Source organism: Prinia subflava, chromosome 7, assembly GCF_021018805.1.
Source record: "Prinia subflava isolate CZ2003 ecotype Zambia chromosome 7, Cam_Psub_1.2, whole genome shotgun sequence".
Lineage (NCBI taxonomy): Eukaryota > Metazoa > Chordata > Aves > Passeriformes > Cisticolidae > Prinia > Prinia subflava.
This window is the reverse complement of record NC_086253.1, coordinates 7,964,697-7,988,611: the sequence shown is the minus strand read 5'-3', so window position 1 is coordinate 7,988,611 and position 23,915 is coordinate 7,964,697. Positions and strand designations below refer to the sequence as shown.

The 23,915-nt window shown below is 44.9% G+C and overlaps 1 long non-coding RNA gene across 2 annotated transcripts in view; it reads right to left on the bottom strand.

The window, feature by feature from the left end:
- Nucleotides 1-22,607, bottom strand: part of LOC134552494 (uncharacterized) — a 57,968-nt gene extending 35,361 nt beyond the window's left edge. Inside the window, exon 1 of one of the 2 annotated variants that reach the window (XR_010080880.1) lies at nt 21,702-22,607. This is a non-coding gene — a long non-coding RNA (uncharacterized LOC134552494). Of the gene's footprint in view, nt 1-9,027; nt 9,126-21,701 lie in introns of those variants that run through there. The other variant, XR_010080879.1, reaches the window with a different exon arrangement.
- Nucleotides 22,608-23,915: the final 1,308 nt, after the last annotated feature.

Here is a 23,915-nt window from a genome sequence, read left to right as displayed (position 1 = left end):
GGTAAAAATGAAACTCGGGTATTCAAACTCCACCCAGGACTCCCCACATCATTCAGCCCCACTTAAACTGCAGCAGACTAGCAGACCTTGCAGGGCACAGGAAATACAATTGGCATCACAGCATCTCTTTCTAACCAGTGTCACTGGAAACAAGATTTACTGTTGCTTTACTCCTTTATCCTACCATAAATTTAAAAATAACAAATTTTATTAGCTATAGAAGTGTAGAGGACAAAGATTTTTCGTTTACATGAACATTTGGAGAGCTTTCAGAGCAAACACAAAATCCAATTTACTTCTAGTTTTTCAACTACAAAAAAAAAAAAAAAAAAAAAAAAAAAAAAAGCGCCCCCAAACCAAAATGAGATATGCCAAGGGCTGGCATCTGATGAAAGGAATTACAGCAGTCCACAGTGTAAGCAAACCAAGAGGCACTGCTCACCTATGGATACAGAAATTACAGGCCAGACCAAGATTTGCACTCAGGCTTGCATCGTACCTATTGTGTAGAGATGAGGACTTGTGCTCTGCTGTATTTTAGGAGGTTAAAAATGCTCCTGGCCATCCTGCATCAGGCTAGGCAGCGGCTGCTGCACAAATTTTGTCCTCCTGGTAAGTAAGTTGCATGCACCAAAACAAAAGCATTTTCAGAGGGATTTGATCTCATCAGTTTTCCTACCTGGTTCAATTTCAGATGATCTTGTGGCTTTGCCTACTCCTTTCTCTATTCCATTTTTGAGTACATATGTTGTGGGTTTTTTTGTTTATTTGATTTTTTAATAATCTGTTGTCTGGTGTGTAATTCTGAACCACAGCTATCTAGATATCACATTTCCTTTTTCTAAACCTCCTCACACTGCTGACTGTTGCTGTTTATGCCTAATTCTGCAATTACATCAGAAATGTGTTGGTTCTTTGAACACACATGGAAACCATGTCCTTCTTTCTATGCCACTCACATAGCAATTAAAATTTTGCATTTTCCTCCAACCAGATTATGGTAGTCATTTCTTTATGCATAAAGCATCTTTTTTACTGCTGTTGGTTCTGTAGGTGCCCCTTGCATATTAGGACCATTTGTTTAATAACTGGATGAGAAAATTGCCAACAACTACAAAGATAGGAAAAGGCAGACAGAAAACTTGCAGAGATTAGGGGAGTTTTGGAAGGTTTCCAGAGCAAAGCTGGGAATTTGATCACTCACAGAAGAGGTGACAAAGGTGAATGGTGAAGAGGAAGGTTGTTTTTCCCTTAGGGCTGCCTTCCTGTGTTGACTTTGACATGCACACTTGGGATGACTGAGCCCTGGCTGCTCCCTGTGCCTCTGTAAAATGCAGTGGTGTGGCAGCAGCTGCCCTGCTGCTCTCCTGACTGCCTGTAAGGCAGACCCTGGGGCCGTGACTCCAGTGCTGAGTAAACTGGAGAGCTGGATATGTGGCCATAATATGAGTAAAGGCACCTCAGAGATGTGAGTGGTAGGAGATGACAGTCCCTGGCCTCACAGTGTCCCCTGTTGCATTGTAGACACCTGCAGCACTGCAAAGGGGCCAGGTTTCCCCAGGTAGCCCCCAGCAGGGTGACTTGCAATGGGACTGCCTGGGGAACCCCACTGCAGGTGGAGGGAAGCTTCTCAGCTTGCAAACAATCCTTTACAGGGAGTAAACCACGATGCTAAAACGCTGCCCAGCACATGTGTTGTGCAGTAGGAGAGGAAAACTAAAGCACCTTCAGAGAGAACCCAGCCCAAAGGGAAGTCATGGATAAGCTCTGTATCAAAAATTAAGTCATTGTCATCCTGACGTTCCCCCATGACTTAAATTGTCTTTAATACTGTTTGCAGAGTAAACATTTAAAAAAAAATTAAGAGGCATTAGCTGACTGATGGCTGTTGCTTATCCTGCAATATCGTGAGGACCAGACCCACAGGACTGCGGACCAGTGCCTGGGAGTCCAGCAGCCAAGAGATGCACTGGAGTCACGGGGGTTTGCACCATCTCCTAGTGACATGCCAGACAGTGCAAATGCCAGAAACCCAGCACAACTCCAGAGAGAGAAATAATCACTGCTCTCCCCAGGGAAGGGAGAAACAGCAACTGTAATTCGTGTAGAACAAATTCACCTTATCATCAGCTGTCACGGGAGAGTCCCCAGGCACTGCTGAAGAAAATGTAGCTGGAGAGAGGCAGCTTATGTCAAAAAGTCCAGCAAGAGCAATCAAAGGAGCTGAGAAGGGCATGCTTGTGATGTGCTGGGCAGAGGATTGAAGGCTTTGCTTATTTGAGCTGACGAGCTTGGCTGGTGGCTCACAGGGCCACTTCAAAAGACACCTCTGCCTCTGCTGGGATGAGTGTTTGACAAGTTTGCAGCACAAGGACTCTAGTAACAAGCTAGATGTTAATTTAATTTGTTCACTGGTGATGGGTGCATGGATTTCCCGTGCTTTTGGGTTTGCATGCAGTCATAAGATTTACAAGCTGTGAACATCTGCAGTTTGGAATTACTTGTACAGCTACAGGAGGCTTTTCAGATTAATTTGTAAGATTAAGAATTTTCTGCTCACATATCTTCCTGGGGTTTAAGAAGGGAAGATGGCAGCAGGGTGGAAAAAGTGCTCCTTTCCTGGACTGTTCACATTCCCACACATACAGCTCTCTACCCTGAGCAATCCCACCAAATTTGGAGGATCTTTTATGTCACCCCTGAATCTGAGGATCTCCAAAGCTCACTGAAGCCCAGATGTCTCCAAAAACTTTGTGACTTATGTTCTCTCAGTGGTCTGAGGACAGCCTCACCTCAAGCTAACTCCACCTACCTCCTCTTGGAGCAGATGATGTTGATTTTCCCTGGCTTCTATAACCACATGTGGAAGTATTCACAGGCCTACTGTGGATGGGGCAATGGTGACTAAGTTTGCCTCAGAATAAAGTGGTAAATTTGGCCTGCTTTTGAGTATCTTTCCAGAAGCAGAGAGGCAGCCCCTCAGATTGTGATTTCTTTCTTTGTAATGGCTTTTGGTCTGACAACATGAGCTAGCTCTGAGACATTGTGCTGGGAAAATTGATAACAAAATCCTCTCTTTTTCTGAGAGTCTGCTAGAATTATTCAGTGGTTGAAATAAATCCTTTGATTATTGTTTCCTATTGTTTGACTGGTTTGATAAGGTATTATGAAGTCAGTGGAGTAAACCAACTCACACCAACTAATGATGAGGCTTGCTATTGTCCTGTGATGATTTGCACTATGATAATTTCTGAGGCATTTGGATGCAATGTTTAATTAATTCTGGTGAATGATTTAAACTCCAGTCAATTGCTGCTAACCTGAGATAAGGCTATTTGTATCATTTCAGTATAATCATCTTCTCCCCTGCATTAATTAACACATGACAGCATTACACTGACAGCTTTTAACACTTCTCTCACATTTCTTCCAAATCTCTCTCTCCCAGTTCCCTGTGGACAATATGTCAATAAAACCCCCAAGTATTATTTTTGAAAGCCCTTCATGTCTTAGTGTTGTGTTTTGCTATGTGCAATGATACAGATTCATATCAAGGCCAGTTTGTCCCTGTCTGGCTGAAAGACTGATGAAGAAGCCATGGGGTGTCACTAGCCTTTAAATTCATCCTGAGATCCAGAAGCCACATGTACTGTTAATAATGCCAGGACTTGGGAGATGTGAAGAACCTAGGGCAAGGCCCCTACTGGGATGAGGAATTGCACAGGATAATTAGGAAATAGACTTTTTTGGGTAGTATTGAAATGGTCCATGCTCTGCTGCTGTAAGGATACCATGTGTTTCATAGTGCTGGAAAACATTTTTCAGCCTGTGGGTTTGTTTCTCATCATCTTTGTCTCTGCCTCTATATTTTAGCAATAGCCTTTTCATGAATTATCATAAGTATTACTGACTTCCCAAACATCTCTGCAGTTATTCATCTGAATTCCTGAATATTTTCTCTAACATTTTCTGCAGAGACTTCTGCGTCCTGTACAACACAGACACCCACCTTCACCTCATCAGGGGATGACACCTGGGTCCTCTTGACCTCACATTTTCTATCTTATGGTATCATACCAAACCTCAGATGTCCAGGTTAGATACTCTGGCTATGTTCCCTCTATGGTCTTGGAGTCTCTCCAAGTTGCATAGTTATTTCACCAGATTTGTCTCCTGCTACTTTAGGTGCTTGTAACCAACTTTAATCTAGGAAGAATCTGGGGTCCAAAATATATCCACAGGTTTAACGGTTTGGGTTTTTAGCTTGCTTTCTAATCATATCATTAAACTAATTATATGATTAGAAAGCAAGCTTTCTAATCATTAATTCACTGCTGTAGCTTACACAAACACCTCTTCAGAGATGACCCTTCTTATCCCCTGCCACAAAAATAGAACTTGTCCTTAAATCATAACTCTGGCACCCCAAAAATCTCTGCAATGTAATTTCAAAGAGGTAGAGGCAGGTTTTGGAAGGAATAAGTTGTTCACAATTCACTGCTCAGAAATATCTCACAATTGGCTGATGTGGCTTTGAACTGAGTCACAGCAGCACGTTTGTGCCTGAAAGGAACAGCAGCTTCCTGAGCCTGGGCTGTGCAGAGGTTGTTCCTCCACCACCCCTTCACCCTGCAGTCCTCCCTCTGGCTGGCACACAATTTTCTGAGTCACTGGCACTTGTGCATCTTGCCCTTGCACAGTGATTATCATTTCTCAAATCATCAGTAGTCCTTCCTCTCCTGCTGCCTCTATGTCTTAAAATAGCCAATAGAGCTCTGCACCCTGTGGAGAGGATGACTTTGCTCTTAAACTATCTCCATGGCATGCAGGTAAAGAAACACAGTAACGAGTGTCTAAACAGGGCTTCTCACAATAACCTTTTCAGCTAACTGCATTTCTTTGTTAGGTTATTGAAGTGTGGAGGGAAGTGTGATCTTCTTTGATAAATATCAAGCTTTGACTACCTTGGTTAAGAACAACCACGATGCTCTGGCCTTACCCTCTCCTGGACAATGGCTTGGACTGATCCTTTCACTGACCTTAGCCTGAGTCACCAGGTATCCAGAATTTCTGCAAAAATTAAGTGCTAGTTGAAATTAGCTGCTTAAGTCTTGTCTAAACTTGCACAGAAGAACACTAACAAAAAGATTTAAAAGACTGAAAAGTTTCAAAGGGATCCATTTTGTGCCTGGAAGTATTAATTTGACAAAACAGAAAGGTTTGACTAGCTATTCCCTAAGCATCATTTCACAGAACAGCATTTCTATTTACCCCAACTCACTCATATTTTTGAATGCAACACACTCTAGCATTTTTCCCCTTGGATTGCAGTTTCTAAAATGCTGATACCTTTTAGCTGCAGGTCCCTCTACATGGCATCTCACTGGTGAATTAAGTTCTCACTGCTTTATGTTTCTGCAGGTTAGCAAATGTATTTGGACTGCTTGAATGTTAATTATCAAAAATATTTCCACAGGGCTCTAAAAACTAAATTCATTAGAATACCCTCAGTATTCAGTGGGAAAAAATGGTTTGTAACAGAGATCCACCCTTGTAAAGCTGTTGCAGGAAAAAAAATAGACATGTATAAAGAATGTTTCTGATAGAAGAAAAAATAACAAAGTAGGTGAGTATCTGGGAAGTACAGCTTTGTTATTAAAACACTGGGCTGGGAGATGGATGTCCACATCATATTTCCAGCCTGCCACAAATTTCCCATATGACCATGGACAAATTGCTTGCAGATTATTTCTAAGACTGGCCTGCAGTTTTTGGGTGACACTTTCTGAAGACTGACGCTTCCTCTTGGCTCCAGCAGCACCAATGCTGCCTTTAACCCTGAAAACCTGAGGCCAAGGCTATGTTAGCTTTGCCTGAATGATCAGCCTCTGGAGCAGGCTCAGGCACCATGTGTCCAGTCTCCTGCCCACCACGGTCCTTGTGTCCAAGCCCAGGCTGCTGGCTCACAGCCTGCCCGGGCAGCTCTGCCAGCAGGGTTTAGACACTCTCCTGCTCTGTCTGGCTGGGCCTGCCAGAGCAGATCTGTTGGGTTTACTCCACGTTTAACTAGCCTGATCTACCTGTCACTGCTGAGTGCCAAGGCTCAGAGCTCCTGCACAGCATCTCCCCAGCTCATACACAGGCAACAGCAGCAAGGCCTCCATGGCTGTTGTGCAGGGAAAGACCAGAACAGTGGTAATCCTAAACGGAAGTCATTCTGCCATAAGCTTGGATCAAGCAGTTAAAAACAAAGAAAACAGTCATTGGTATCACAGAAGGTTGGAAAAGCCCCCTAATACCACCAAATCCAACCACTAACCCTGCATTGCCAAGTTCACCATCAAACCATGTCCCTAAATACAATACCTACACTTAGTTTGGACAGGGATGGTGATTATACTACCTCACTGGGCAATCTGTTCCCCTGCTTGACCACTCTCTGAGTGAAGAAATTTTTTCTAATATCCCATATTAACCACTCCTGCTGCAAATTAAGGCCTTTTCCTCTTGTCCTATTGCTTGTTGCCTGGGAGAATAGGCTGACTTCCACCTGGCTACAACCTCCTTTCAGGTAGTCACAGAGAGTGATAAGGTCTCCCCTGAGCCTCCTTTTCTCCAGATAAAAGATCCTCAATGTTCCTCAGATGCTCCTCACCAGACTTGTGCTCCATGCCCTCCCTCAGCTCTGTTGCCCTTTTCTTGTTATACTCGAACACCTCAATGTCTTTCCACTGAACATTCCAATTTTAAAATGGTTTCCAACCTCAGTCTGTGTCTTTGTTCCCTCCTTGGTACAAGGAGTTTGGTCTCACTAATTAACTTGCAGGCTGTGACAATAATTACTTGTGGTTTTGAAGTACCCAAACACCAAAGATTTCCAGAGACGTGCCCAGGAGAAAGTGAGTAATGCTGTATTCAGAGCAGGGTTTAAAGATGGGCACTAAATAAGACAGCAGATCCTTCCACAACAGTAAGGACAGAAGAGATTATTGACTAACTGTTCACTAATTGAGCGTCATCCTTTCTGGGTACTAAATGAGGTGGGGGACTAGAGGAAACAAGGGGGACTAGAGGAAACATAATCTGTCTTCAAATGCGTATGTGTGGAGGGGTCTGAATTAAGACTGCACAAACACTATTAGTGCTGACATTTCCTTAGCTGAATGCTAAGTTATCACTGCTTTTATAACATACTTTTCCCTCTTCCAGTCTTGTACTTCACAGCATTATTTGGGCCAAAGGAAATGGAAACAGAACAGAGATAGCAAATGCTTCCTTCTATTCTCAAACAGCAATTCTCTTCCACTCTACGTTGGTGGGAAGGAAATACAGATCTCACAACGCAAGAACCCGGGGCCCTTGGCATCAACACTGGGAAGCCAAGAACTGGGGTGTCCCAGAATCACAGTTCATAATTTGTGTTGGGACTTGACTGTGCCTTTGTTTTCCTATTTACACAATAACAATGCAGATTCAATTTTCCTGAGGGATTTTCAAGGCCTCACTAATATTTGGTAGCACCATTCATAAAGAACCTGGGAAGAGCAGGTCTGCAGTTTGCAGCAGAGCACCTGATGTCTTAGATAGTAGTAATTACCACTGATTGCCTGGTCACATTACATACCAGAATATGAAAGGGCAGAACAAACCATAGTGAAGAGGATCTGGTTTTGCTACAAGTAGCAAAATTCCCCTTAGACAACACTCTTACATGCTGCCATTGACCACAGCCAAGGAAAAGAAATGCACTAGTGTCAAATATTTATATATTACAGCTCAAAAATACCCTTCAGGAAGAGCAGGAGAGAAAAGAAGTGAGAAGGCCACAACCTAAGACAGGAGGAGGTAATTTATAAGAGATGGGCAGTTCATATATCTGTAGGAATGAATAGAGCCAGTCGAATGGTCCCTGTGACACAGCACAATAGCCTATTGTCTCGGTGCCGATAAATCAGCCTCTCAGCCTGTGCTTTGAGAGCCAGATGTTCATTATTAAACACTGTTCTGTGCTCCCTCTTGCGTTTCCTCACCAGCCTTGTTCCGTGCTGTGCACAGGAGAACGCTGCCCCTGCTACCTGGATAAAGCTGTGGTGGTGACTGATCCTGGAAGGGCACTTTATGTACAGATGTCCCACAGTGGCTGTTTCAGCTCCACACGGCATCACACTGTTCTGCATTAAAGTCTGGCTCCCACCAGTGCCCATCACAGTGCACCAAACCCTCTCAGTGCTCATATGTGCTGCCACGACCAAGCTCTGCTTCCCCCATTTGCCCAGCTGAGCAGGTTTATGAGCAAAGGAAGGCCACAGGGGAGGCTGCTGTGAGAAGCTGCCAGAAGCTTCTCCCATGTCTGACAAGAGCCAATGCCAGCCAGCTCCAAGCTGGATGGAAGAGATAAGGAAAATCAGGAGTGAAGTTAAACCCAGCAAGAAGGGCAAGTTGGGAGGAAGGGGTCTTAAGATGTAGTTTTTATTTCTTATTATGCTACTCTGATCTAATTGATAATAGAGTATTTCTTCCCAAGTTGAGTCTGTTTTTCCCATGACACCAAGGGGTGAGTGAGTTTTCCTGTCCTATCTTGACCCACAAACCTTTTGTTAGGGTTTCTCTCCCCCATCCAGTCGAGGACAGGGAGTGATGAAGTGGCTTTTGTGGTACCAATGAGGGTACCACCTTTTTGGCATCCAACGAAGGTCAACCCACAATGTCTTACCAGACAAGTCTGTACACTGAGGAGATCTCAGTTCTTGCCTCAGTCAACAGGATCTCCTCCTTCAGGACAGCAGCAAGATCACCTTGGCTTGCAGGTTTCTCTTTTGGGGAAGCCTCTGTTGAGAGCCATACTCTGATGAGCACAGGAAGGTTATGAATTTCTTTACAAGAAGTTTTATATTTTTAAGCACTTTCCTGCTGAGTGCTGTGAAACATCATAGACATAAACAGCTTTATGTGCTACCAAACACACAAAATGACTGAGAGCCATCAAAAGCTTTTCCCCAAATGCAGGCTTTGCTCTCCACTACCTACCTGCAAAACAGCTGCAGCATATAAGGTGGGTAAAGGTGGCTTTATCTGCACCTGGGCCCAGCAGGCAGAGGTTGGATCTCAACTTCCCAGAGGCCACTGTTGGCAGAAGCAGAAGTAGTGCTGTTTGAGAAGATGGGTTGTTAATCATGGACAGCTTTTAAGATTTCCCTTCCCCTGGGAAGGGTGTTAGACACCATGATCCTTCCCCTTTTAAGGTTGCCAAGGTTAAAAATGTCCCTAAGAATACTTCACTGAACCAAGTTAACCTGGGATATAAAAACAGTAAATCCAAGAAGTTTTAGGCACACATTTGTTTATCTTCAGTGCTTTACTCAGCTTGGGCAATGAGCAGAGAACATTTCATTTGTCTTGGCTCCAAGTCAGCTTCTTTCTCTATTGGCAGGGTAAGGTGGTGTGTGCATTACAAGACACAATGTGAAACTCTGGTTAGAAGAGCCATGGCTGATAACCAAGAGGACAGCAATAACTTTTTGAGTAAGTACCAGACTCAAATATTGGCTACCTGCCCCTATAGAGGGCAAACATTTTGTCAGTGTCCTCTGTGGGAAAGAGCTGGAGGGTGACAAGACAATACAAGAAAACCCTTGAAAGATCCTGCAGTCATACCTGTGCACAGGTCCTGTATGGCAGCACCTTCAACTGCTCCTAATAGATGGCTTTTGCTCCCAATATCCTGTGCTGGGGAGGAGGCAGCCTCCACAAGCAATCTGCTGCAGTGTTCCTCCAGCCTTGTGTTGAAAAGCCAGGTGAGGATGTCAGATGTGCATAATCCCATCCCCAGAGACTGGCTTTTCCTCCTCCCCTTTGCAGCTCACTCTCTGGCATAGTTTAAGTTTGCTTTGTAGCTTGCTGCACTTGAAAGTTTCTGGTTCAGTGATGTATCTCTTGCTAAGAAAGAAATTACTCTTTTCCTCTGACCCCTTTGTTCTTGTTTCCCTCTGTGTTGGGCAGCAGTGCTGGATTCTGGTGGGATCATTTGTGTGGGAGAAATTCTGCCTGTGCTTCCAGATACTCAAGCACATGGCAGACCTGCCAGGCTCTTCTACTAAATTATGCTTTACAAAAAACCAGAGTGCACAGAGGAAAAATTAAAGCTCCAAAACAAGGGGCATGGCCCAGTGGCAGGCATGTGCCTCTCCTTGCTGAGTCCCCATACCAAACAAGAGCCAAAATTCTCATGCAAGCAGTGCTTGGCTGAAGACGAAAATTAAGAGAATGAAGTCTGGCCATGGAGACCATCTGTGGCAGCATATGAAAAAATGCAATTTACCAAGCAGGAGAAATAGAAGACAAATTTCGTGCTTCAGATAAGGACAGACTGAAACAAAATATTGTCTGGGTGCAGAGATTAGAAGCTCTGAAAATCTGATATTATTAAAGAAAGATGTTGCATTTGGGAGTAATGGTCTCATTTAAACATTAATGATAAAAGCACTGGTTATAATATATGGCAGGGAATACATCCATCCTCCTAATGATAACAAGACAGATGATTTTCCCAAAACTCATGCCACTTTTGGCTGTAACTGAGGAGGAACTGGGGATTGCTCCAGAGCATATGGACCAAGGATTTGGTCCAATGCACATCCTCTTGTGCACATGTCACAGGCTATGATTAAGTGTCTAAAAGCATTTGTGAACAGAAAAATGATATGTGTCTGATGTGGCTGTGTCCTACTGCTTCTGCTTTGAAAAAGGATTTGCAAAGTAATACCAGTGTTTCTAATGCTTCCCACTGTCTGCATGCAGCACATCACTTACACTTCCATCTCTTTGGAGCCTTCATTTGTTCAAAGGCAAATGTGTGCATCTGTGGGGGTTTCCTTCCTTGTGTTTAATGGCATTTTTCATGGTACAGCAGAACACCTGGATTAATTTGAAAGCAGTCACAGAGAGACATTCCAAGAATCCCAGGCAGAAATATCTCTATACCTAGAACAAACTGGGAAATGGCTGTCCCTGCTCTGAGCTCACATCCCACCTGACAGGTCTCCTGCCTAGCACACAGTCCTAGATGTGAGAACAAAGCCTAGCCACTAGTACAGGGCTGAGAAAGAAAAGAGAGGAAAAACAATAAATCAGCCAAATGAAACAGGAAAGCATTTTTTAATGCTTTTAGGAGCAGCACCACAGAGCAAATACCAGCTCTGAACCAAACCTCTCACTGCTTCTGGAACTCAGAGCAGAACAGCGTGGCTGCCAAGCTACCAGGCCTCTCTCCAAGGCAGTGCCAGGTTTGGACTCCTCAAGCCCTCTCAGCAGCTCAATTTTCCCTGGACAGGCTGATCCTCCAGCTGCCCTAGTGCTGTCCTCCAAGCTCACTTCTATATTGTACAGAGTAAGCTTACCTCTAATTCTTCCTTGGAAGCTGCTCTGCATATTTCCAGTGTCCTCTCTGAGTGTGAAACCTCGCCAAATCCTACACCTGGCAAGGTATTGCTGCCCCTCCCCATCAAAGTTCATGAACTATATTTCATACACTCCAGTTTTCTGGCATTTCCTATAGAAATTGGTGCCTTTGGGCTTTTGTCAGCATTTGCCTCTGTGCTTCTCACCTGCTGCTGAGCAGACACACTCTACAGGTTTAACAAGCCCTGAGAAAGCAAGGACTGACCACGTCCTCAGCTGTGCTGCTGAATGCCCTGAGCTTAAAGGGGTAGGCGGGGAATCAGAATGGTTTAGGTTGGAAAGGACCTTACAGATCATCTAGTTCCAACCCCTCTGCCATGGACAGGGATGACACCCACCAGATCAGGTTGTTCAGGGTTGTGTCCAACCTGGCCTTGAAGATTTTCAGGGATGGGGAATGCTGGAAAGAAGCAGGAAGGTGGCTGTTCAGCTTGCTGAGGTTTGCCATGGCAAGGAAAATCCTTATTGCTGTCATACCCAGCCCCCCTTGCTCTTCCTTGCCACAGGCACAGGGCTGGGACAGCTGATGGGTTTCAGCCCTGGTTGTATGAGGTTTTGCAGGTGGAGGGACTGGGAGGGGAGAGGCCACTCCTGGCTGGCCCAGGTTGGGGTGAGTAATTGAGGAGGGCCTGTCTGCTGTAGCAGGTGAAGTGTGACACTTGGGAAATGTGCCTGAGTATGAGGAGGTGGTTTTCCTGAGCAAGGTGCCAACTGTGTGCCTCACAGCAAAGCCCACAGATTCTGCTTTGCAGCTCAGCAGGGAAAAACGGGAGAAGCTTGTGGTGAATCTCTTAAGAGCTGGGAAACACTGGTCTGTTTGCATTCAGTTAGCAAACGGTAAAGAAAAATTCTCTGAGGAAAGCAATTATTCCCTGCTTTCTTGTCCTTCACTCCCCTGACTGCCTTTGCCTGTGTTCTGGGGACTGAGAAGCCCTTTGGATGTTGTTCAGGAGTATAAATTACTCTTATCCTCAAGAAGTGACTTTTCACAACTGTCTTTGGACCTGTACTTGCCAGAAACAAAGCCAGAGACATCTCTCAGCACTGGGTAAGAGTCCCTTTCACATCTTGAAGGCAGTGTGGCTCCAGACAATACTGCTTCAATAATGTAGAAAAATTTGGTCTCCAGAGACTGGCACATGCTAAAATGAGCTACATTTGTGCAAGTAATTACAGACACAACCCACAGGCATAAAGATGGAAGGGAAACACCACTAAATATCTAAGCACAGATTTTGGGATTTCCCTTTCAGGCAATGAAAAGATAGTGAGAATTTTCCATCAGGCAGCCCAGAAGTTGTCTCTCTTTGAAACCCCTTGCAGGGTGCTACAAGAGGTAACACTCTACTGGAACAAGGTATGATAGAGATATTTCACATAAAAGGTCCACTGTAAAACTAACATCCCCAATTTGGAAGTGATAAGGAAATTTTTGAGTGTCCTCACAAATGTACCTCTGCCTTCTACCTCTCTTAAAAATATTGATGCTGCACTGGAGGCAGACTAAGGCAAATTCAGCACCTAAAAGTTCAGGAAAGAAATTTGGAAGCAAACCTGGGTTTTGTAATGACACCTCTTTATTGAAATGTACTGGTAACAGCATGGACAATCTATACCATAGCCCATGTCCATGGTTGGCTGCTGGAGCACTGACACGAGCTGTTCCTGTAGCTTGAGACCATTTGAGAAGATGACTATGCAAAGGAAACACAGGCCCAAGGGCAGAGTCCTGAGGGCCCAGAGTCTTCAGGCACAGTTCCAGGTGCTGGCACAGAGCAGGTACCTGGGACAAATCAGGCTCTGCCATCTGCCACAGAGAGCTGCAGAGCTGAGCTGGAGGACAAGGGAGGAAGAGACCAGAATGACTTTCTTCTGCAGGCCCCAGGGAGCTCACATAAGCTGCAGAAACCATTTGAAGCTTTTTTTTTTCCAGGTGTTTGAAAAGCAGACAAAGTATTTTTGAGGGTCATAAGAAAACCAGGAAAAAGCATTGGAAGAAGCCCCTTGGAGTTACACTTCTCAGAAACAGCTCATCAAGGGGATGATACATTCATTAGGGTCCATGCCCCCTAGAAAGAGGATGACTGCCTCCACTTGTCTCAGAACAAACATTTCAGGGCAGATGCAGATTTAGACTTGTGCTCTGTTGCAAAGATGTACTTGCTGCTCTCACAGCCATCCTTTAGAGAGAAAACTCAGTTTCTACAGACATAATGATCCTTCTTTTGCTGAAAGGTCAGAACAGTTCCCGAGCACAGTGAGCTCTGCCAACAAGATGACTTGCCTGCAACCCGAGGTACATCTGTGTGCAGGCTTCTGTTATTAAAAAGAAAAAGCAAAGCCCTAACAATGCTGTGATATGGTCAGAAATTTCTGGAACATATCCATTCTGATATGAGCACAGCAGCCTTGTTCAAAGTAAGGTTACAACTGGGGTTTGGGTTGATGTAATTGCTGTGCAAGAAGAGGTTCTGTATGAACCAAGGGCTGAGTGCCTCTGGTATTCCTGCATCAGGTGCAGAAGTTGCATCACTTGTGCTAAATTAGGTTGTTCCTGATTGCCAACATGGGCCAAAATGCCTCCTCTAGTATGCTTGGTCCTCTATTAGGATAGAAGTGTTTGAGAGCTGTGCCCATATGTTTCCCTGCCATATGGGATTAGCTACACTGGTATAAAATATCTTTATACCAGGCTAATGTCTTCCATTCTGCCTTTTAAAGTGGTTAAAGCAATCAACTTCCATGCACAGGCAAGATTTGACTTTCTTTTTGTGCTTGAAAGGTTTTATTCACAGCTATGAAGGCCAGACATTTTATCTTTTCTTTTTTCCTTTGTTTAATGAAAGTCTGAGTCTCAGAGAAGAACTTCAGCTGCTACAGAACTGTTCTGTGCATGGAGACCTGAGAAACAGAAACATTTCCTGTTATGGATCAGCTAGGAATTATGTGAGAGGAATCTTTTCCTCATTAAAACTGGTTTGTCTTGTCCCCACAGCTCCCAGTGGCTGGCAGTTGACTGCGCATGGCATTTTTTTTATTCATGAGCTAATACCAGAAACTGCCTCTGAGCAAGATCTAACATTGGGCACAGCCTCAAGACACATCTCACTGTTCTTCCTCCCACTCTGATTTTCCCGGTGTAGCTATCACTCATGCATCCAGATTTGCAGCAAGAACTAAGGCAGACATAAATCTGGTTAGAATAAATCCAGCTGAGGGCTAGACCTAGTGGAGGGGATGAGGCTGGCCAGCTGCACCTGGTAAGGTTGTGGTATTTTTCTGTCACTAACAGTTGTTATGCCCATCAGTTTGGATCAATTCCGTCCCCTTTCCTTTTGATTTTTGAAAATCTGCAGTGTCCACATTGGCTGTCACATCTTTGCTCTGAAACCTCATCAGGCTGAAAGAATGAGGCAAGAAACAGTCTTTTGACTGACTGGATTTCAACTACATTTCTGCTTTTTTGGGACAAGAAAAATGAGTTTTCTTCTGCTGGCCAGAGAGCTGGGCTGCCTGAAACCAGAGGGACATCTTGGATGAGGAAGGTTGGAAAGAGCACTGCTGGAGCTGCCAGCACAGGCGAGCATGGCAGAGAGGACATGGTCCCATGTGGTGCAAGGTGGAGTTGAAATCACTAAATCACATTGTCATGGGTTAACACTGGCCAGATGTTAGTGCACCCATGAATATATGTTTTTTCTCTAACAACTCCTGTGGGATGTGATCAGGAACAGAGCAGAGCAGGCTTAAATCTTGAAAACAAAAAAAAACCCACCAAAACTTTATTAATTACATAAGAACAGGGACAGAAATACTCTTAAACACACACAGAGACAGAAATAAAAACTTCTTAGAACATTTTCTTCTCCCAGTTTCTACCTCCCCACCCATCACTTTTCACAAACCAACCCCTGGGTTTTAGATCAAACAATCACCACTCAAAAAACAAACTAATCTTCAATTCAGCAAGGGAGAGAGGAGTCTCTCTCGCACCACAGACTGTTCCTCAGAAAACACGGGTCCACCCCTTATGTGTTTCCATGTCACCCATAGCACCGCCCGGAGAAGTCTGCTAAGGTGATACTCTCTTTTTCCTATGTCCAGCGCTCTCACCGCTGTCTCATAGGCCAAAACTGCATACAGGGCTTTTTAAGGATGCTGCATGCCAAGCTCTCCCCCTTTTCACCCAGGGGCCGGGGTTCCAGGAGCAGGTCTGCCCTGAGGGCAGAGGGTGCCACCTCACCCTCCCCCTCTCTTCTCTGCTCGCTACTCACTTCAAGTGCCAGTCACTGTAGCAAAAGCAAGGGGCAGCTGCATCCACCCAAAAATGCAGTTTATGTTCAAAAGAGACTCAAGTTCAGTCCATGGCTGACATTATGCAAGAAAAGTCCAGCTCCAAGGCTACTCCTCTCATTCTTCCATCGAGTTCTTTCCAATCATGCTTTATCATCTCGGTCCCAGGCCGCTTCCCTCTCTCCGAAAACCACCAGTCATGAGAATCAATGTCTAAGAAAAGTTTCTTTCTGCCAAGCAAGGGTTAACAGTTTCTTCTCGGCAGGGTGCTGCAGACGAGGCACTCCCAGGCTCGGCAACCCCCCACATGGCTGAGCACCTTCTCCCGGAGTTTGGGGGGGAGGAGGGGGGTGAGCACACACAGAAGGCACTTCCACAGTTTTCCACCCCTCCATCCTGGACGGGGCAGCTCAGTTCCAGTCCTGTCCCTTCTCTTCTCCCCCCCCCCGGGGGCTCCGGCTTAGCTGAGCCGACCACGTGTTTCCCCTCCCCCACCCAGCCTCGTGGCCAGGCGGGGGAAGGAGACCTGAGACATCTCTCTGCTGACACCCGGATCCGAAAAAAGAGACCGAGCCCCTCAGACTCCTGCTTTTAACTCTTTGTGTCCTCAGAGGCGTGTCCAAACCTTTGAGTGACCAACCCAGGTGCCAGCAGAAAAGCTGATCACTGATTGGACTGCCCACATCCCCCTGGAGGAATTCACCTCCCCCCCCAACCACGACACACATAATCAGAGAATCACAGAACGGGAAAGGTTGGAAGGGAGCATGGATGGATCATCTGGCCCCACTGCCCTGCTCAGGCAAGGTCATCCCAGGGCACATGGCACAGGACTGTGTCCAGATGGTTCTTGAATATCTCCAGTGAGGGAGACCCCACACCCTCTCTGCACAGCCTGTCCCAGTCAGACCAGTAAAGAAGTTCTTCCTCATATTCATGTGAAACTTCCTGTGAATCAGTTTCTGCCCACTGCCTCTTGTCCTATTGCTCCTAGAAGATCCTGAATCCACCCCCTTGGCATTCTCTCTTCAGATACTTTCATATAAATGAGGACAAGCAGGAGCAGCTAGCAATGGAAAGGGAAAGCCAGAGGGAACAACAAGAAGAAAATGTCCAGCAGACTTGGCTAGGAAGGAGTGTCCCCTGAGCAGGTGGCTCTAGGAAAGGCCAGTGGGATTGGGGAGTCATCTCTGTCCCACAGCCAGCCCTGGGATGGGTGGGGAAGCCTGGAAAACCTCCGTTCTTTTAAGTCAACAAAGTCAATTCACTGCTTGTCCTCTCCAGTGAGGGGCTACTGTGTTAGAGTCAAAACTTTGTCTGTGTGAAGGAGCCTTAGGAGCAGGACTGGGGAACGCGCAGGCTGAAGGCAGCCCAGGTATTTTTGATCCAGTAACTTTCAAAGGCACCATCCCTGTTGATTAGCTCCTAATTTGTTGAGAGGTTACATGGTGACCCCAGGATACTGTGATGTGTGAATGTGTTCACAAATTTGTGCCTTTTGAATTATTATAGTTGCTTCCTAAAACAAAGTAGAATTAAGTGACAAATACAGAAGATCAGCTATTTCAGACACTGTTAAAACTTGCTCCGTGTTTCTGTGTGGAGTCAATGGAGTTGTTTGTACTCAGGCCAGATTTGAAATGACCTACCACGTCTAAACTGGCCAGTATAAGTAGAAATTCTGACAGCTCCTTAAGGAAATTTAACCACACAGTGATACCACAAAATCATAGAAGCCCATTTAAAAGAGATGACTGCTGAAGACCAACGACAGGAAGAACATAGCACTTACAAAATGTGCTGTCAGCCTCTCACAGAATTAGCCAGCAAAACTTTATAAAAGCTTGCTAATGCATAAGATGAAAAGACACACAGAAGAACGTTCTGACTACAGTGGACATGCTAAATATAGAGGGGGGGAAAAAGAGATGTTCCTAGACCACAAGAAGTAGCTAAGCAACTAACGTACAAAATGCCAAGCTCAATTCCCCCCAAATTCCTCCAAGAACTGAAATGAACTCTTATAGCTGCTACAAATCCTGAGTCACTGAGCAAAATCTCTGATAAAAAGGAAGAGTTGGAAAGAGAAAATAGCCATTAGCAGATCTTGTATAAGGAACTCAAACCCATACCCTATAATGAATCAGGAAAGGAGGAAAATCCATTCAAGGATGCAGAGATGAACTCTAAAACAAATTGTGTCAAAGCCCAGATGAATTAACTTTCAATTCATATAACCATGCTCCAGAGAAGACAGGAAAAGGACTATAAAAACCCTTTTGGAAAAGCAGATCATTACCTCAGGAGATTACTTAAAACAGACTGTTTTATTGTAGGAAGAGAGAAAAACAGTTATGAGAAATAATTGCAAGTTTTCCTTATTTCTTCAGACTCTGGGGTATCTTCTTCAAATGGCAGGTCTTAGCACATCTTTAGCATATTTTTCCCTGCCAGAGCTCCTCTTCCTCAGAATAAGCACTGACTGCAGTTCACCATTTCTCAGCATGTCCCGGCACACGCAGGTTGTGTGTGAATCCAGCTGTTTGCCCCAAGAAGTGGGAAGAGCAGGACACAAGAGCAAAGCTGACTTGCCATTTTCAAGGCTAAAATTTGGCAGTCTCAGCTAGAGCACTGACAGCATCTCCTGTGCTGACTAAATGTGACACTGGCTGGAAATTTTTTCTTAAAAGATGCTGCTCTAGGCAGGTTTAAGCTATTACTTGCCACACCATTGCACGGCTCTGCAGGAGGTTTTGCAGGCAAACCAAACTCACTTAAGGAGTGTATTGCACTACAGAGCCAGAGGAAAATTCTTGCTTCAACCTGAAGCAAGTAAAATATTACATTCCTTGAGACCAGCAAATGTTCTGTTACATCCAAAGAGATAATTAAAACGTGGCATTCCACTCAAAAGTACAGACACAGTGAAGGTGAAATTACTAAAGCAAAGCTCTGTAATTTCTCATGTATGTGATGACAACTTTGTGTTTACTTAACATTTTATGAAGAAGCCAAATTCCAGATGTACGAATACTTTGGCCAAACCACAAAAGCACAAAGGAGGTCAAAGATGCATCATTAACTGCATTTAATATCCCAGGAATAAGGCCCTGAATTTAATATTTCATGAACAGCTAGCAACCTATTTTATGAGGATCTGTAAAATACCTTCACTTCTACCCTGCTGCCAGTAGTGAATTCGTTAGCAAACTGCATCTACTAACTTTGGTTAATGTAAATAAGGACATAGATATGCTGGAAGTCAAGAAAATAATGGGCTCAGATTTATAACTACTGCCAACTGGTGTAGCTCTGATGGTTTGCTTCCACTGTTGACATTCAGCTCACGGAATGACACCCACATTTAGGCATCTACAGGTGTAGATGCATCCAAGTCCCCATTTCAAGCTGTGGAGATGTAATTTCCCTCTCAGCTGACAGATGGCTTGAATGGTGCTTTGAACTCCACTCATTAATGGAGCAGAGTTCCACTAATGCACGCCTGGATGCCTAAATCAAGTTCTCTTCACAGACCCCACCTGAGGGTCTGATCCACATTAGAGGAATACAAAAACAATCCTTGGGAATCCTCGGGACAGATCTGTGCCTTCTGTCCTCTCATTGTCATGACCAGTACCTCACTTTGAAAAGAAATGGGCATAACTCCTCTCAGTACAGGAAGGTGTTGTCCCTCTCTGTGGATCACAAATTTCCATCTCCCATCCTGTTCTCTTTCTCCAGATACTCCTATTAATTACTTAAACAGCCTCTCCTGCCAACTGTCACACTCTTCTAGGTTTAGCATTATTTTTAACTCTTCTTTGCAGAGTTTACTGAATGCTGAGTGCCTGGAAAGATGTTTTTCCTAAAAATGACTCAGTGAGCAAGGTAAATCAGACCTTTTGCTGAAGCTAGTAAAGTATTAAATAAAAACTCCCATGTGATTTGAAATCTCATGTTCAGTGATTACAATCAACTGCTGAACATGGCAGTACCAAAGTGCTGCCAGAGTGACTTTCTGCCTCTTTGTGGTAACCTGAAGAGAAATATTTTCTTCTTCCACAGAAATACAGCACTTACTAAAGGTTTATACTGCTCTGAGTTTCATTTTTCTCACTTTGCTTATTTATCTTCTTGCCCTCAACTGGCCTGATGCTCCTTGAAAGTACCTGTTAGATTCATCCCTTTCTTTTACAGGTTATTCCCCTTCTAAGTGGTTTTTGAAGATGGGCCTTTTCCTCTAAAGGAGTGAGGTTTGTGCCACTTTTTTTTTTCTTTTGATGGCACAATGACAGCTTTGCTCCCAGGTTCCTGGTCTGTTCTCACTCCCTGCATGCTCAGTGAGCAGGATTACTGCTACTTCTTATCACCATCAAAGCTGCTTTTCTAGCTGTGATGGGCATGAACTTGAGTAAGCAACAGAGGGGACAGGCAAGCAGAGGTAGTTATCAGTGGGGCACCTGCTCTTTCAATTAAAGTCACCTTTCCTTCAGACTTCTGGGCTGGCTAGAACAAAGAAGGGGAAGACTGTGCAGTGAAGCTCTATTTTTAATCTCAGCACAGTGTAGTTCTACAACAAAATATGTGAGGACAGATTTTTGGAAAAAAAAAAAAGAAAATATGTAAAATCCACACATTTTTCCATTTCCAAAATTTTTCCATTTCTAAAATTTTTCCATTTCTAAAATTTTTCCATTTCTACCCTTATGGCTGTAAACAGAAATAAGGTACAGGCCCCCAGATAACTGCTGTATCCTCTGCTACTGCACAACCCCATGTCATCTAAGGAAATATGCAGATACTTGCTCAGACTGTACAGTTGCTGGAGAAGAAGATTCTTCAAAAACTTGTCATGTGAAATATTTGTCAGACTGGTGGTGTTATTAAGATTAAATTATTTGCATTTTACCTAAAGTATGTGAATCTCCACAAGCTGGAGCTGAGACCAAAATATTTTGATTCAAGCAGAAAACAATCTCAATATTAGGTGGCAGGGGTTGGTTTTGGAACAAATTCATTTAAAGGGAAAAATGAGAGGAACTACTAAACTAGTAGTACTACTAAACAAGGAAGTCCCTGAATAAATCTTTTGAGGCATGGGGCTTTAGGCTGACAAAAGTTCAGCTGCAAACATAATATCTAATTTCCACTAAAGTATTCTGCATTTAAGACTTTTGGCTCATCCAAAGTCCACTGAAGCCAGCAAAAACACTCCCATCTTTTTCCATGTGTTTTAGGTCAGGAACTTTCTGAGGAAGGTGTGTAACAAATCCAGCACATCGAAAGCAACAGACACGTTTCCGGCTTTGTGGAAAATCTAGCTAGGGAGGGAAAACAGGCAAGAAAGTAGATGATTTTTGTGATATTTTTACAACAATATCTGACTGTGGATTAATTCTTTTTCCCACTTAATAGTATTGGTCCCTTGTTCCCTTACCTTGCCATTGTGTGTAATAGCTATTTGTTGTCTCTTTTCTCACTGTGAGCTCCTTTGGAGCAAGGAGTGTCTTTCTACTCTGATTTTGTATGGCCTCTGGCCTAAGGGTTCCCGTCCAAGATGCTACTGCAACATTAAAAATCCAATCAATAAATAATGTCAATATGTCTTGTAAGGACAGCAAGCAAAAGTGCCAGACTTTGCACAAGTTTTGGCTGGCTTGAACAGTCCCCATAGTCCTCTTCTGTGCCCTTCTGGGCTGCACAGTGCCAAAGGACTCCACGACTTTGTCCCAGCCCTTGCTAAAATGCTGGTGGGAAGTGCTGAGCCTTTTTGTCTACTTTTAATGACAAGGGTAGAGCCAAAGGCACTCAGCATGTTTCAAAAGACTGTCCCTTGCAGGATGTGGCCCTGATGCATTGCAACTGCATCATAATCAAGGAGGATGAAATTTGTTACCAAGGCATGGGTACTAAATTGTCCCTTAGTAAGAAAAATGGGAAATTATACATACCACGCCATGAAGCAGTTCATTTTGGGAGGGCTTGTTCTGACAGCTTGCAGCTCTCCTGAATGCTTTGCCCAGATTTTGTGGACAGTGAAAACAACTGTCCTTCTGGCATGATCTGGAGCTAATTCATCAAAAAGTAACAAGTTTTCCATTACTGGCTCCCCGTCCTCTTTCTGTGGGCATTCTGCCATTCTAGTTAGAGATCCTGGCATCCAGCAGGTCTCTTCCCAAGAGCTGTCCACAGGCGCCCACTCCTTGCTCTCCAGCTCACTGTTGCCTGGACAACATGTTACAGCCCTCAGCGCAGGCATCAACATCCGCATCCACACACAAATGAGGCTGTGCCAGCGACATCACCTTCTGTGGCTGGAACAGCAGCGGCCCCAAACTGCTAATTAAAAATAGATCAGAAGAGAGAGAAGCCAGCAGGCTTCGGGCCTCATCTGAAATGTACGAGGCGAAGATTTTGGATGACATCAGGACGCGCTGACTAAGTGATCCAGTCCCCAGGACTCTCGCTAACACCACATCCACAGCCTAGAGATGAGACTGACTGCTAGGACTAATTAAGCTGACTCGCCGCAAAACAGCCACGAGATCAAAAATTCCACGTAAGGTCTATAACTGAAGCCCGGCAAGTCTGTGTGGAGGGGATGCCCTTGCAGAAGGCAATTGAGTTGAAAGCGAAACGCCGCCGAAGAGCAAGAAGAAATGCCCTCAGAAGCGTGAGGGGAGGTGGCGATACCCGCGCTGAGGGCTCGGCGGGCGCTGCTCGGGCCGGGCCGGGCCGCGGGCAGTACCGAGCGCTGCCAGCAGGCGGCGGGGCGGCCCCTGGGCCGGCGGCGGGCGGGCACCGCTGATCCACGGTGCGAGGAGATCCGGGATGCCCACAGGGGCTGCCGGGTCTGCAGAGACCGCCGGGTCTGCAGGGATCCCCGGGTCTGCAGGGACCCCCAGGTCTGCAGGGACCCCCGGGTCTGTAGGGACTCCTGGCCGTGCAGAGACCCCCGGGTCTGCAGGGATCCCCGGTCTGCAGGGGCTCCTGGCCGTGCAGAGACCCCCGGGCCTGCAGGGACTCCCGGCCGTGCCATGCAGGGACCCCGCTTGCCCCTTAACCCACACGTATGGCCACCGAAAGCACTTCCCAGCCCAGGTTTTCTACAGCTCCATTTAAATATCCAAACACGTAATGAAGGCAGATGTTTCCATTCTAGTTCGATTTTCTCTTTATTTAAAGAATAAAAATCAATGAGCCTGGTCCATTTTTGGTTCTTGCTCGTCTCGCTTTCAGGCCCTCAACACCGCATCCCAGCAATGCCCAAGGGCATTGATTTGAAAACAAGTATTTCCCTGCTTTACTGTGAGCTGTAGAAATTGTTGTGCTTATGAAATGCTTTTCAGTGTAAGCAACACTGTCCTTTTAGAGGCAAGCAGCAGTGCTGAAACACTGAAAATGGTTTCCCTTAGCAAAGGTGGCAACGAGGAGAGGAAAGCGACAAGCAAGGATTGCAGGCTTAGTACACTAAGTACTAAGTGTGTTAGAAGCTAGTTTAAAATGAATATAGATGCATAAACTACAAGGTGTCCTTGAACCTCAGAGCTGTAAGAGGCAGTGGAAAGAGCAAAACCCCACTCAGAAAATGCTTGGATTTAATTGTCTTTGTATTACAGAGACTCCGTGATACTTTCTCAGGGATGAGAAAGGAATGGGAACCCTCACGTCTAGGGAAGAGGGATGCTCAGAGGAGAAAACACTGTTCTTGCTGTTGCTCTATGTACAGAACATTTCTTGCATAACTAAAGGTAAAGCACTTAGAGCTCCAGCCACAGAAAAAAAATTAGACCTCTCAGTGACTTTGTGGATTTAAACTCTGAGGTCTTTGTGCTTTGATTTTCTAGCTGCAAAAAGACACAAACAACACAATTTGTCTGCTGGAAGCAGAAAAATGTTGACAGATAACACAGGGGCAGGGGGCCATACCTGCAAAGGAAGTCCACAAAGTAGGTTTATCACTGGGGGGTTGATTTATCTGTCATCAGTCAGATAAGTAAAAGTGTTCTCAGTCTGACAAAATCCATCTTGTTCAGCAGGTGAGTGCTAACAGAAAGACAGCTCTTTAGCTTTCCTGGATGGCACCAAAATCTCATATTTTCCTTACTGAAAGGACTGAATTTCATGCTAGAAGCTTCTTGTCACCTGTGACCAGCTGTGTCCAC